At 38.0% G+C, this 13,118-nt stretch overlaps 1 protein-coding gene across 1 annotated transcript in view; it reads left to right on the top strand.

Moving 5' to 3' along the window:
• Window positions 1-13,118, top strand: part of arhgap10 (Rho GTPase activating protein 10) — a 76,646-nt gene that overhangs the window by 1,372 nt on the left and 62,156 nt on the right. The window lies entirely within an intron of this gene.

The following is a 13,118-nucleotide window of genomic DNA, read 5'->3' as shown; positions in this document are numbered from 1 at the left end:
TCTTTCTTTTTTTCAATCCTATGCATGATGCACAGTTTTGTTTTGTCACAGCTTCCAGATAATGCTGAACTGTAAATATGTCTAAATTAAGATGTGCAGGGCTTCAAGGCTGGCTCATGGTACATAAGCCCACACATCCACTGCCCACATGATAAACACGGCTTGGTTAGCTTAGTTTTGTTTGGCTTGAAACATAAAGGAATCATATATAACAACCAATAATAACATGCATTTTAGATGAACCAACCATTGGGAGAGGTTGATTTAGGTAACTCATGAGTTTTCCTCAGGAGTAAGTCAAGAATAACAAGCAAATGTTTTTGTTTTTTTATCAGTTTTGTCTGCTGTTTTGTTCTCATAATGTTTTGTAATTTTAAGTGCTGCCATTCAGCAGGTATCATGTTCAATTGGTGTCTGTACTGCACAATATATCCAAAAAACATTAGAACAATGTTAGCTATATATTTTTTGTTGACTTTGTGTACTTTATCCCAAATGTTTACAACAATGTTTAAAATCTAGAGAAATCAGCAATTTTAACCAATGTAACATCTCATGTCATTGCGTCGCCTGTCAATGACATCATATTACCCTCGATTTCCGGTTGTTTTACTTCATAGAAACCATGGAAACAGCAAAGGCGTTTTAATATATTAGCCTGTGTTTTATTAGACAGGAGAGCAAATTTTTGGACACCTTTGTCGATAAAAAAAAGTAATCGAGCTATAATCTGTGTGTACACAGATTTAGTAAATTTTGTTATTTTCCATGCCTTCGGCCAATCAGCGGCGTACAGTAACATTACTGGTAGTTCATGTTGTGCTGGGATAGACCCTACTCTGAAGTAGGAGCTAATTTAGTTCCCCCCAAAAGGCGTTCCTAGAACTACAATCATTCCCAGTTCCTGTGGTGCGAACAACAACAAAAACCAGGTATTACGGCCCGGTGTGAAAGCCCCTTTTGTTGGTCACTTTACTGTCTAACACATGACATTTATCTTCTTCTTATGTTTTGTTGGCAACAAAATAATGTGACACCAATTTTGGCATGGCTGAATATTATAGAAGCAGTTGGTCGCCATGTTAGCAGAGTTTAACTTGGCATGCATGTTTTGATTCACTTTTCACTGGCATTTGACTTTCTGAAGCAGGATGTACCCAGAGTATTTCTTAATGTTGTAGTGGTTGGCTTTGTCCCAGTTCTCACTGCTCAATTGACTTCAACATTATTGTCTTGTGTATACCCATGCAGTGACCTAACAGCATTTTACAGCAAAACTGGCCAATTAACTCATGGTCATGAACTGAGAGAATCCTTCCAGGGGACTCTAATAAAACTTAAAAAAGCTAATGCCCTACATATTGTATATTGTAGGCTACTATAAGGCATGTCAAATGTTGATAAGGTCAAATGCCTCACAATCATCCTAATATTTCATAAAGACTCTACAAAAAGCTTGTTTTATTATTATTATTATTATTTTATTTTTTTTCTTCAGAAAAAGTTTCTCAAAAGGCATCGTATCGTTCTTTAAAATGACTTTCAAGTGTCATCTTAAACAGAATTGGCTGTGTCCCCGAGGCAAATAACCATGAAAGAGCCCAGTTCTTCAGCTTTTGCTTGTTTTTCTTGTGGTTGTGAAATCAACCAAATTGCTTGTCTTATGTGTGCTGAAATTCATACATGTTTGGGGATGACATTGATAGTGACCATTTAGTGCAGTATGACTGATTTTCAGCAATGGAATCAGAGCTTGTTTTTTTTCAAAGGATATAGTTCACTCAAAATTGAATTCCTTTCTTTTTAAATTCTTTCTTTCTTTTACTTACCCTCACACTGTTCCAAACCCATAGGACTTTTCTTTATCTTTGAAAAACAAGTTAAGATATTTTTAATGAAACCCAAGAGACTTCTGTCCCACTATTGAAAGTCCACAGAAAACTTTGACACTTCAAATGGTTAATAAAGACAAAAAAAGGAATCCATAATGAATTGAGCGGTCTTCTGAAGAGACATGATCACTTTAGATAATAAACCGATTTAATTTAGGCTTTTATTCACATATAAACATTGATTAATGAGCACATAGAGCACACCAAACCTCATTGGTTCTTGCTTAATATGAAACGTGCTTTCATGAAATGAGAGAACAAATCACATTGGTTCTCATGTATCAAGCAAGCACTGTTGAACTTCTATTTGCCACATTTTATTGTGCTCTATGTATGTGCAGGGGCGCAACTACCCAGTGTCAGAGGGGTAAGCAGCAACAATTTTGGCGCCCCCCCCCCCCCCCAAAAAAAACAAACAACAACAACAAAGAAATAAATAACTGTGCCATGTAGCCTAATGATTGAGGAACGAGTAATAGTTAACAGATGAAATAAATGCAAAATTGTCATTTATTAATAAAATTGAACTATACTTCACAGTGATGAATTCACTGCTGAGTGGACCTCTGTCTCACACTCCCCCCCCCCCCCCCCCCGTAAGAAAATTTTGTGCTTTTTAATGTTGAATTCATCAATCTGGTGCACTTTGAGAGTTCAAAATTAAAAGCTCCAACCCATATTCAGTGTGCAAATTAAACAAAGAAAAAATTAAACCTTTTTTAGTAACAGTGTCTGTCTACATTACACTACTACATAATAATAGTTATAATATTAGTCCCATGATAGTAATAGCCATATATTGTAAAACAAATGCACTGAAAAATAAAGGGAACTTTCATAATTAGTTTTGTACTAATTTCACATACCCACTTTTTGCGCCACTGTATACGTGTGACGTGTTATGTTGCTAAAATTCTGAATTAAATTTGTTCATCATAAATATAATGCCACTTAATAAGACTAGAATCCACAAATGAATCTACATAGTCTACAACTAGGAAAGTTTTACTATAACAAATTTTTCCACCTTTTGGAAGTCTGGGAGGATGTATTCTGCCATGGAATCCTTGATTCAGAGAGACGTGTGACAACCAGGCGGTCAGCTGCTGTGGAACAGGAATCCCTCAGTGGATGAGACGGACTCAGAGGATGCGCTCCTGTTTTTGTCCGTTTCCTCTGCAGAGCGGCCAGTCTTTGTCACACAACCTCTTGACCTGTCCTCGTATCCTCCCCTCTCCCCAGGGGAGATGTGATCCTTGTTCGTCACTGTTCATAGGAAACAAATAGAATACATGCATCAGCTTCTGCAGGATTTGTTTTTACTCTGCTGCTAAACGTTAAAATTATTTCCACATTTCAGGATACTGGAAGCATAAAGCTGCACACTGAAATGTCTTTAAAGCAAAGCAAAACAAATAGGCAGTTTAGTCCTCCACTCTCTGCATGTCACGTTTTACGTTTTGTCTGTGAGATGTTCTCAAATCTTGCCAAGGATTCAGTTCGGCAAAAGTCTCAGAGTAATTTATCTCAATGCATTGTCAGGAAACATCGTCATAATAATTAATTAAAACAGAATTAAAGTGGATATGAGATCATGGAAGAGGAAAGTTTACTTTTAGGAAAAGAAATGAGTGAAATTAGCTTCATGTGTTGTGCAGATGCTGTGCCAGAACAGTAAAGTTTTATTTTAGCAACATTATTTTATTTTACTTTACCAACATTATGAATAAAACTTACTTGACACTTGAACAGTTGCTTAGCGAAGAGAATGCGCTTAAATAATGTATAGTTATTTAAAGGGGACCTATTAAGCAAATTTACTTTTACATGTTGTTTGAACATAAATGTGTGTCGGCAGTGTGTGTACACAACCACCCTAGAATGGTAAAAATTCTCAAGTTACCTAAAATCGTTCATGTTTGCTCTAATCATTTTACACCAGACTGATTTGTGAACGAGGGTCAATGCAAAGCAGGTTTATCTAAAAGGTTGTTACTCAAGGATGAAGCAGTACCTACTGTTTGTGGTCCAGCTTCACACCCTGAATTGATAAGAAGCGCATTTGTAAAGGCGATTTTCAATAATTTACAAAATATAAAGTGTGATACATCATCATTTACAAAATATAATGCAATTTTCAATCATTCACAAAATATAAAGTGTGATACATCACACTTTATATATTTGTAAATGATTGAAAATCGCCTTTACAAATGTGCTTGTTAGCAATTTCCACAGCTAAAGTTACCACTGATGTTTCTGTGATTATATTCTCAGTTTTCTGTATAGATAATAGACTAAAAATGGAATGTGTTTTGCACAGACCAGCACAGTTGACACATATCAGTGTCATGAAGGATGTTAGTTGCCAGAGTCAGACTCACCAGAGCTGCATAGTGTTGGTACTCAACTATCATTCTCAAAGTTGTTCTCTCTCCTTCATCATCAGTGTCCGACCCAGGTTCACACATATAGGACTGAACAGTGAACACCTGTATTTACTTTGTCAGTCATATTGACAAAGTAAATACTTTGTCTAAATTGACATATCACCTCTCCTGGTTTGTTATTGACGCCGTAGGATCGACACAAGCTATAAAGGTCACTCCCTCTTCAGGAAAGGGGGCGGGGAGCAGCAGCTCATTTGCATTTAAAGAGACCCACACGAAAACAGTGTGTTTTTGCTCACACCCAAATAGAGGCAAATTGGACAAGCTATAACCGGTGGGGTATTTTGAGCTGAAATTTAACACGGACATTCTGGGAACACAAGAATATTACATCTTGTGAAAAGGACCATTAGATCCCTTTAACTTATACAGACTTATGTGGACTTTTTTTTTTAGGCTGTTACACATGGATCCAATATACGGTTACACGTGCGCATTCTTTCTCAACCGTTTGCATTCACTAACTTAAGACTGTTTACGTGAATACTAGCCAAGACGTGCATATTTGACAATATAAGTTGCCAACGAGAACTCAATTCAAGATCTCCGAGCGTCCGAGAGGCGGCTTTTTGTGCACACGACACAAGCATTGGGTTCTTTTCCTCATCTTATTGTGCTTAACTTTTTTAACACTGTCCTATTGTTCGTAATTGCATGTTTGTTCTTGTTTTTGACAACAAAGATAAAGTACAACAAAAATAATCATCCACTCCTAGTTTGAGGTGCTTTTGTTTACCTGGATGTTCTTGGTCTTAAGTTTTTTTAGGTTGACATAACTTCAAGCTGGGCAAAGAGTTGGTGGTATCTGAATTGTTTGTTTGTTTGTTTGTTTACATTAGGGGTTTTCAGACTGTTCCTGGAGCCTCCCTAGCACTGCATATTTTGAATGTCTCCCTTATTAAACACAGCTAATCAACTGTGAGATCAATTAGTACTGCATGACCTGAGATGGGTGCGTCTAGGGAGACATCCAAAATGTGCAGTGCTGGGAGGCTCCAGGAACAGTATGAAAACCCCTGGTTTACACTAGGCCTTCTGCAATAGTCTATGTTAAGTGTTACACTGTGTTCAGCCGCAACACCAGTTACATCACATGCTCTCTAGGGGTGTCGAAATGAATCGTTTCTACGATGCATCGCGATGCAAATGAGGAGGATTCGGTATCGGTTCAGTAATAGACCATAACCGATTATAATGTACTGACGTTTTGCTGACATCATTTGTCGCGTACGTGCTTTGTTGCGGTAGCATACAATGGCAGAGGGAGGCGAGTGCGAGTAATTAAAAATGCTCCAACTACTTTAAAAGCCGTCATCTGGGCACATTTCGGCCTTTATGAACAACCTGGTAAGCACAACCTGGAGAAGACACACGCTGTGTGTAAATTATGTCACGCACAAATAAAATATGCAGGGGGCAATACCACTAACTTGAGAAACCACGTCAGCCGTTTTCACTCCGAGCTGTTAATGCATGTCAGTGCCAAGGTGGATCAAGCTCAGCCAAAAATAGATCAAATGATATCAACGTTGCCGCCCAACTCGGAGAGAGGGCAGAGAATTACCAGAACAGTGGCAGCTTTTATTGCAAAGGATATATATGGCCCTTTTCTGTAGTGGAAAACCCCGGGTTTCGCCACCTGTTGAATACACTGGAGCCGCGATAAAAGCTCCCCTCTCCCAGCCACTTTTCAGAAAAGATCATCCCAGCACTCTACCACGAAACCAAAGCCCAGGTAATGGTGTCAGTGAGCCAAGCTCATTGAGTTGCAATAACGTGATTCCTGGACTGGACGGTTGCGATAGAGTCGTATGTGACAATAACGGCACATTACATTAGCGAGGACTGGAAGATTTTGTCTCATGTGCTGCAAACGAGAGCCGTTTATGAGTCTTACACGGGCAGAGCTACTGTCTCATGTCGTGGATGAATGGCAGCTATCACATAAAGATGTAGTGACAGATAATGCGTCGAACATGATCGCTGCAGCCCAATTCGGAACATTCCCTCACGTAAAATGCTTCACCCATACGCTGAATCTGGCGTCCCAGTGCACGCTTAAAGTGGCCGCGCTCTCCAGGCTTTTGGGCAGAATCCGACGAATATCAACATTCTTCCATCACAGCACCACAGGGAGCCACTGTCTGAAAGTGAAACAGCAATGTTTTGGCCTGATAAATCATAAGCTAATAACTGATGTTGCAACAAGGTGGAACAGCGCATACAACATGGTCGAGAGGTTCTTGGAACAACAACCTGCAATTTGTGCCACCTTGCTGTCACCAGAAGTCAGAATAAGGAGAGACCGATCTGTGCACTCTTACTGAAACAGATGTGACAAATGCAGAGGATGCTGTGAGGGCATTAAAGCCAATGAAGGATGCTACAACACTGATGTCAGAAGAGCGCAATCCGACAGTTTCTCTCATTGCTCCTCTAAATGCGCAACTCCTCCAGAATATGTCAGACACAAACGGAGACTCACACATGATCCATGAGATCAAGAATGCAATCAGAACAAATCTCCTGAAGAGGTACAACAGTGAGTCACAGAAGAGGATCCTTCATACAGCCTCTGCCCTGATTGGGAATGCCTTTTCTCACAGAAGAGGAGAGATCGGACGTATACAGAGCACTGACAGTTATTAAATAATAACAGCAAAATGAAGCAAATGCTTCTCAAAACGCCATCTCATTCACCAAAGGAATGAGAAGGGTTTTTAGTTTAAATAAAGGGCTAGTAGAATTGTTAAATGAGTCGATGTGATTGATCACTTAATTAAATTACTTATTTAATAATAAAATATAACGACTACTAAAATGTGTCACCAACGCCGCCTCAGATGTGTGTTAGTCAGAATGTGTAACTCCTGTTGTGGACGTGCTCTTCCTGTGTACACGCTGAAACATGGCAACTAAACCCAATGCAATCACAATGATTTATTACTATAGTGTTCTCATTATAATGGTATGTAATATGACAGTCCCATGATAGTTATTATTAGTCATGCATTGCGTTGCTGTTTGAGCTGCATGAACTCCCGGAAAACTGAAGCACTTTCCTTGCAGGGTATTTAACTCAACCAATAGTGTTCTCTTTATATTATAGTCCCAAATGCTGTTTGAGCTGCATGCTCTGAAGCTGATCACCATTAATTCTTAACCAAATGCATCCTATATGAGATAAATCAGATACATAGGCCTACAAAAAATAAACACAATATTACAAACTTACATTTGCACAAAACAAAAGGTTGCGAATGCACACGCAAACTTAGTCATGAAGATGTAGGATAACTCTAGCCTTTTAACGTAAAATTGTCCCAAACATAACTCCGGCGTGCTTGCTTCATTTTTCCTCGTGTCTGCTTTACGTATTTCGCGGTTGAGCAGCATGCATGCGCATGACCTTGCTTAATCGACGATCGATAAGTTTGATCGATTAAAATATTATCGACAGTTAATTAATCCTAGTTCAGTTAGAGAACAGACACTACAAATAAAAACTGAACCCGTCAGCTCAATTCAGCATGAGCCTAAAGAGAGTCGCAGCACAGATTAGCAAAAGTCAGATTTGTTAATAAAAGTTCTATGTTTAATAAAAGTGAGTTTATTGTACTGTTCTGTTGTGTTTTTCATTAAGAATAATAATGAACCCACTATTCAAGCAAATGCCGCCCTCGAATTGCCGCAAATCGTAAACTAAAATGCGCACAGGCATTCATACCGGTGCGTGTCCACTGGCGCAGAGTAAGCATTTTCAATTGATTCCAATGAAAGTTGAGCTTGAAGAGGGAAGCTCAACTTCCAAACTGAAAACGCGTGCTCTGCTCCGCGCCAGTGGACACGCACCATAAAAGAGGGAAAAACTACAATGTCTCCTCAACAGTCTCAAGTGAGTTTTCGACAACAAATAGGCCTACTTCTCAGTTCAGCATAGACGTGTTGCAGCCTTGGAACGGCTGCAGTGGTATTCCACAAAATGATCATATCTCTAACGCATTCATGGAATTAATACTGAAACTGAGGCCAGAGGGTTGAGAATGATGTCATGCTCTTCTGACAAAAAAAAATGTTGTGCTTAATAAACTTGGAGACGTTTAAGCCAAAAGAGGCCTTAGGGGAGGAAAAGAAAGAAAGGGTGAGCGAAGAAGATGGTAAGAAGAGAGGCCTGGAAAAGATCAGTGAGTGGAACAGGAAAGATTGGACAAAGAGATGGTTGTGTAAACACAGTCCTGCTCGTAATTTAGTTTGAGGGTTAACTGTGCCCTCAGTGTCACATCAGAACTGTTTATGAAGAAGATGCAAGTCTGTTTTGTTTTGCTGCTTGTAGTCCTACTAATATGAAAGAGGAAACATTATAAATGAAACTTGCATTACAACAACAGATCTTGTATAAAAAAAATTATGTATAGTTGCCAGTACACGTCAAGATTTTCTTGCAATTTTGCTTACTTTTCATACGCAAGTTAAACACATTCTAACCCAGATGTGCAAGCAACAAAAAACAATTGATTTGATTAAATATTTTATTGATATTTTATTTTATTTTAATTTAGTTTATAATAGGCTGTTGAGTTTGCAATGCCTATTTATTTAGTCTATATTGGTAAATGCTAATTATTGAACACTTAAGTTTAATATACAATGATCATAATGCGAGGCAAGCACATCACATTATATAAGTACATTGTATATATTTCCAGCAGCATTCAGTATAGGATTTGACTAATAGACTCATAGATTATTTCAAATTGATCTCATACTTATTTTTTTGACTGTCCTCTAGGGTTTGTTAGACTAGTTCAGTCTGTTACAATATTTCAGTTTTAACGTTAATGAAATTAATTGTAGTGCACATCCCTAACAAATACACAGCATAGCAAACATTGGCTACATCTATTTTTAATAACACTGAACTAATTTTTGTAAAGATTTTTTTGGGCAGTGAATGAAATTTTAAAATTTAAATTATCTTGCCATGTCCGCCATGTAAGGGTTAATGCCCGACGAGGTGTCCATTAATACCTGACAATGGACACCTCGAAGGGCATTAACCCGCTTATACCATGGTCACTTACGAAAGAAAGAAATATTTAATCAATTAATAATACTTTAATGTGTTTTAGAGTAAAAATCGTGAGGGTTTTTATTTATTAAGTCGAGCGCACTATTTAATATCTCCCATATACAGGCGTTGCCAAGCAACGTGGCCACAGCGACCCGACCGCAGCAGTTGATCAGTGAGTTTGAGCCAGCGCAATCATTTAGAACTGCCATCAGGCAAATTGACGGGACGCCTTTCCTAGGTGTACATTATCACTTTTTAATGGACACCCTGCAGCCAATCAGAATCGAGTATTCACCCAGACCATGGTATAACTTGAATTCATGAATAATAAAAAGTAGGAAACAATTCTACAGTTGTAACTGGTGCAGACAAATGAATAAACATGGTGATTTAAACTTTTCTAACTTTTAGTTATGCATAAATGAGAGTTAATATAATAGTACTTTAACTTGGGCTTCAAATATGTAGGCATTCTATGTATTCAAACACAGGTTGTTATTAGGGGTGTAACAATACATCGATAAGGATCAAACGTCGTCTAACGTTACAATGCATTGATGCCTCACATAAAATATCAATATACAGTACCTTTATTTTGGCACTATCCACATCCTCACGTAACTTTTCTCAGCTGAAATAGAAGCCTGACTAGATTGACTGAACCCTAAACACGTTTTGTCACAAAAGCCGGTATTGTCCACTGTCAAGGCATTGCGAGCTCATTTTTTACAGCAGAAACCGACAAGCAGCACCCTTTTTGTTTGTGAACACAACCCGAAAAGTCCGTTTTAGTGAATCAGCGCGCAGCAGTTTTCAGGTCAAGTGACAAGGCTGTTAACTTAGTCACTTCGAAAAGACGCTAGCTGAGAGGAGTTTCATTATTCGTCAAAGCTGACTAAAAGGGATCGAGGATAGATCATTTCAACAAACTTGATGAACCTGTGAAATCTTCTTCGGGGCATTAAAGGAAAATAAAAGCTGAAACTTTTTCACGGAACCTTGCTAAAGCAGCACGTTACAGTGGTGAGTGAAAAGCTCCCTGTATTGCGTGTAATCACAACAACAAAGTTTGTCTGGCGTCTATGTCGGCGGAGGAGATTAATGTTACAAAGATTGTAACTGTTTTAACTGAATGTTTTATATCATATTCATAGCAATTGCTTGGGATTGTTTAACTCTGAAACATGAAATGTGCAGTTATCTGCTTTTAACAAAAAAAAAAAAAAAAACTTTTAATATATAAAAAACAATGAACTTTAATTTTGTAAGTTACCTGTATTTTTTGAGTTATTTTTACTTAAACAAAACAACCCAGCTGCAGTTTGATTGATATTACTTGAAATTCACCATAAAAAAAACATGATTTATGAAAAATCACCAAGAACGGAGTTAACGTTTTTTGCAAATGAACTCTTCTGTTGTAAATGTCCCAACTGGGAGAGGGTGTGCAATTTTCAAATAGTTTAATTAAACATTAATATTATATATTTAGGTTGTATTTGTGAGTTAATAAACGTAACTGGTTGTGTAAACTTGGCACATAATATCTAAAAAATATCGATAAATCAATCGATATAGCCCTGAATCGAATCGAATCGTAATCGTATCGCTGAATTTTTTTGAGGTATCGGCAAATATCGTATCGCTGGCTGAGAGAATCGATATCGTATAGTGATGAACTGTCCGATTTACACCCCTAGTTGTTATCAGTCTGGACACTTTACGTCGTTTCATTCTTCCTAATTTTACTCCCTCAATATATTGTTGAAATTTCAGAACCATTGATCAGAAGCCAAAAATTTTGAGGCTGTGTGAGTGAACCTGAAGAATAAGTCATGTCCCTCGTCTTCATTAGTTCAGAATGGTCTTGACCTGAAACCCATCGCTATTGCCATAAACCTATCTCCATCTGTTCATTTTTACTGTCATACCCCGCATACCATACATAACCCCTTCACCCTTGAGACTTGGGTGCTCTTTTAACTTGCACTCGCAATTTAGTCTGACAAATGTATCAGTTTCTTTCTGTCCTTTTTTGCAGTTAGAGGAAACTGAAACTCAATTATTTATGTAATAGATGACTAGTAATAGTAATAGATGGGCCTCTTGCATTCATAAGGGAGATCTTGGCCATTTCCAGTATTTCTGCATGCCTTAAAAGGACTTTGTTGAGAGCACTGGGGAATGTCTGTGCTGAACACAGATTGTGCAAGTATTTATTCAGACCTGTTATTATTAATCTTCCAGGAGTTTCATTATCATGGCTAAACGGCGACTCTTATCTTTTTTGTGCAGGTGCTAATAATGTATTCATCTGCAGGGCCTGAAGTTCGGCGCGGTATTGCGCATAGTTGTACACATTCCTGCGGGTTTCGAGATTATAAAGCGGGATATTCCCGCAAAAATGTATGCACTGTACAGTGCATTCCCAGCTGAGGTTCAGACAATAATTTTTTGGAACAGTTATATACATTTCCATCGGGGCAGCCGTTGTGCTTTGTAAAATAAAAAATCCTAAACACTCAAAATAGTCATCAAAGTGAACTGAAGATCAGATATTTATCAGGCTATTTTTATGTATTTTTTATTTTATTTTTTATTTTTTTTATTTATATATCTTTTACATTTAGACACCTACAGTACATGTATGCCACATGGGACTGAGAAAACATATTGGGGGTGCAGGGTTTACCTCTTAAAGTGCCCCTACTATGGATTTTTGAAAATGACCTTTCATGTAGTGTGTAACATAGCTCTAAGTGAATGAAAACATCCTGCAAAGTTTTAAATCTGAAAGTGCACCGTATATAAAGTTATTGTCTTTCAAAAGTAAGAGTCGACTCCGAGTCAATGAAATGAATCGTTTTTCAAACGAGTCATAAGCTGTTTCGTTGTGACGTCAAGACGAAACATTAACATATTGCCCACCCACTTATTGCGCGCGCAGACACCGGGGAAAACTTGAATCCCCTCAAACCTGCTGTTGATTCCTGTGGACACTGGATAGCATCATTCATGTCGAGAAGATGCTGTGCTCTACAATGTGAAGCTAAAGCCAGTTTTTTTTTTTCACTGTCCAAGGACGAGCATGTGAAGATTCAGTGGTTAAAATTCATCTTTACCATGATACCATAGCAGTATAATCCTAAACTTTTGCTGTGTTCCCTTTATTTTACTGACGACTGCTTCTCAAATCTCGGAGTTCAATGCAGGATTCGCAAACCGCTTGCTCTTGAAAGATGGTTTTCAAAATACTTAGTTTTGAGTTTTATATTGTGTTGGTCTCCTGCAAACTGGTTAACTCGCATTATTACTGTCTTACTGAAATACTTCTGCTAATCAGTTGAGGGCCATTATTAACGTTACCTAAAACTGTGTCTATTAATGCAGATTGTCTGTCGTTCTCACTTCTTTGAGGAAAGATTAAGCATGGAGCAAGATTTGTTTTACCAACGCTTGTTTCATCAGTCATTCACGCTAGAGCTTGGCTAATGTATACACTGTTATTGATACAGTTTCCACATGTTCACCGCAATAAATTAGAAAAGTATTTGGTAAATAAATAAGTACAAGTAAAATAATCGGTTTGTTGATGGACATGCACTTGTTAATGCTGATGGTGAGGAATTACAGTTGCAACATCTCATAATGTCCCTCAAAGTAAGTTAGTGTATCACTGAGAAACATCCTGCTCGAGTTGTCCTT

The sequence above is a fragment of the Squalius cephalus genome (assembly GCF_949319135.1).
Source record: "Squalius cephalus genome assembly, chromosome: 2".
NCBI classification, from domain to species: Eukaryota; Metazoa; Chordata; class Actinopteri; order Cypriniformes; family Leuciscidae; genus Squalius; species Squalius cephalus.
This window is presented reverse-complemented; position numbering and strand designations above follow the sequence as displayed.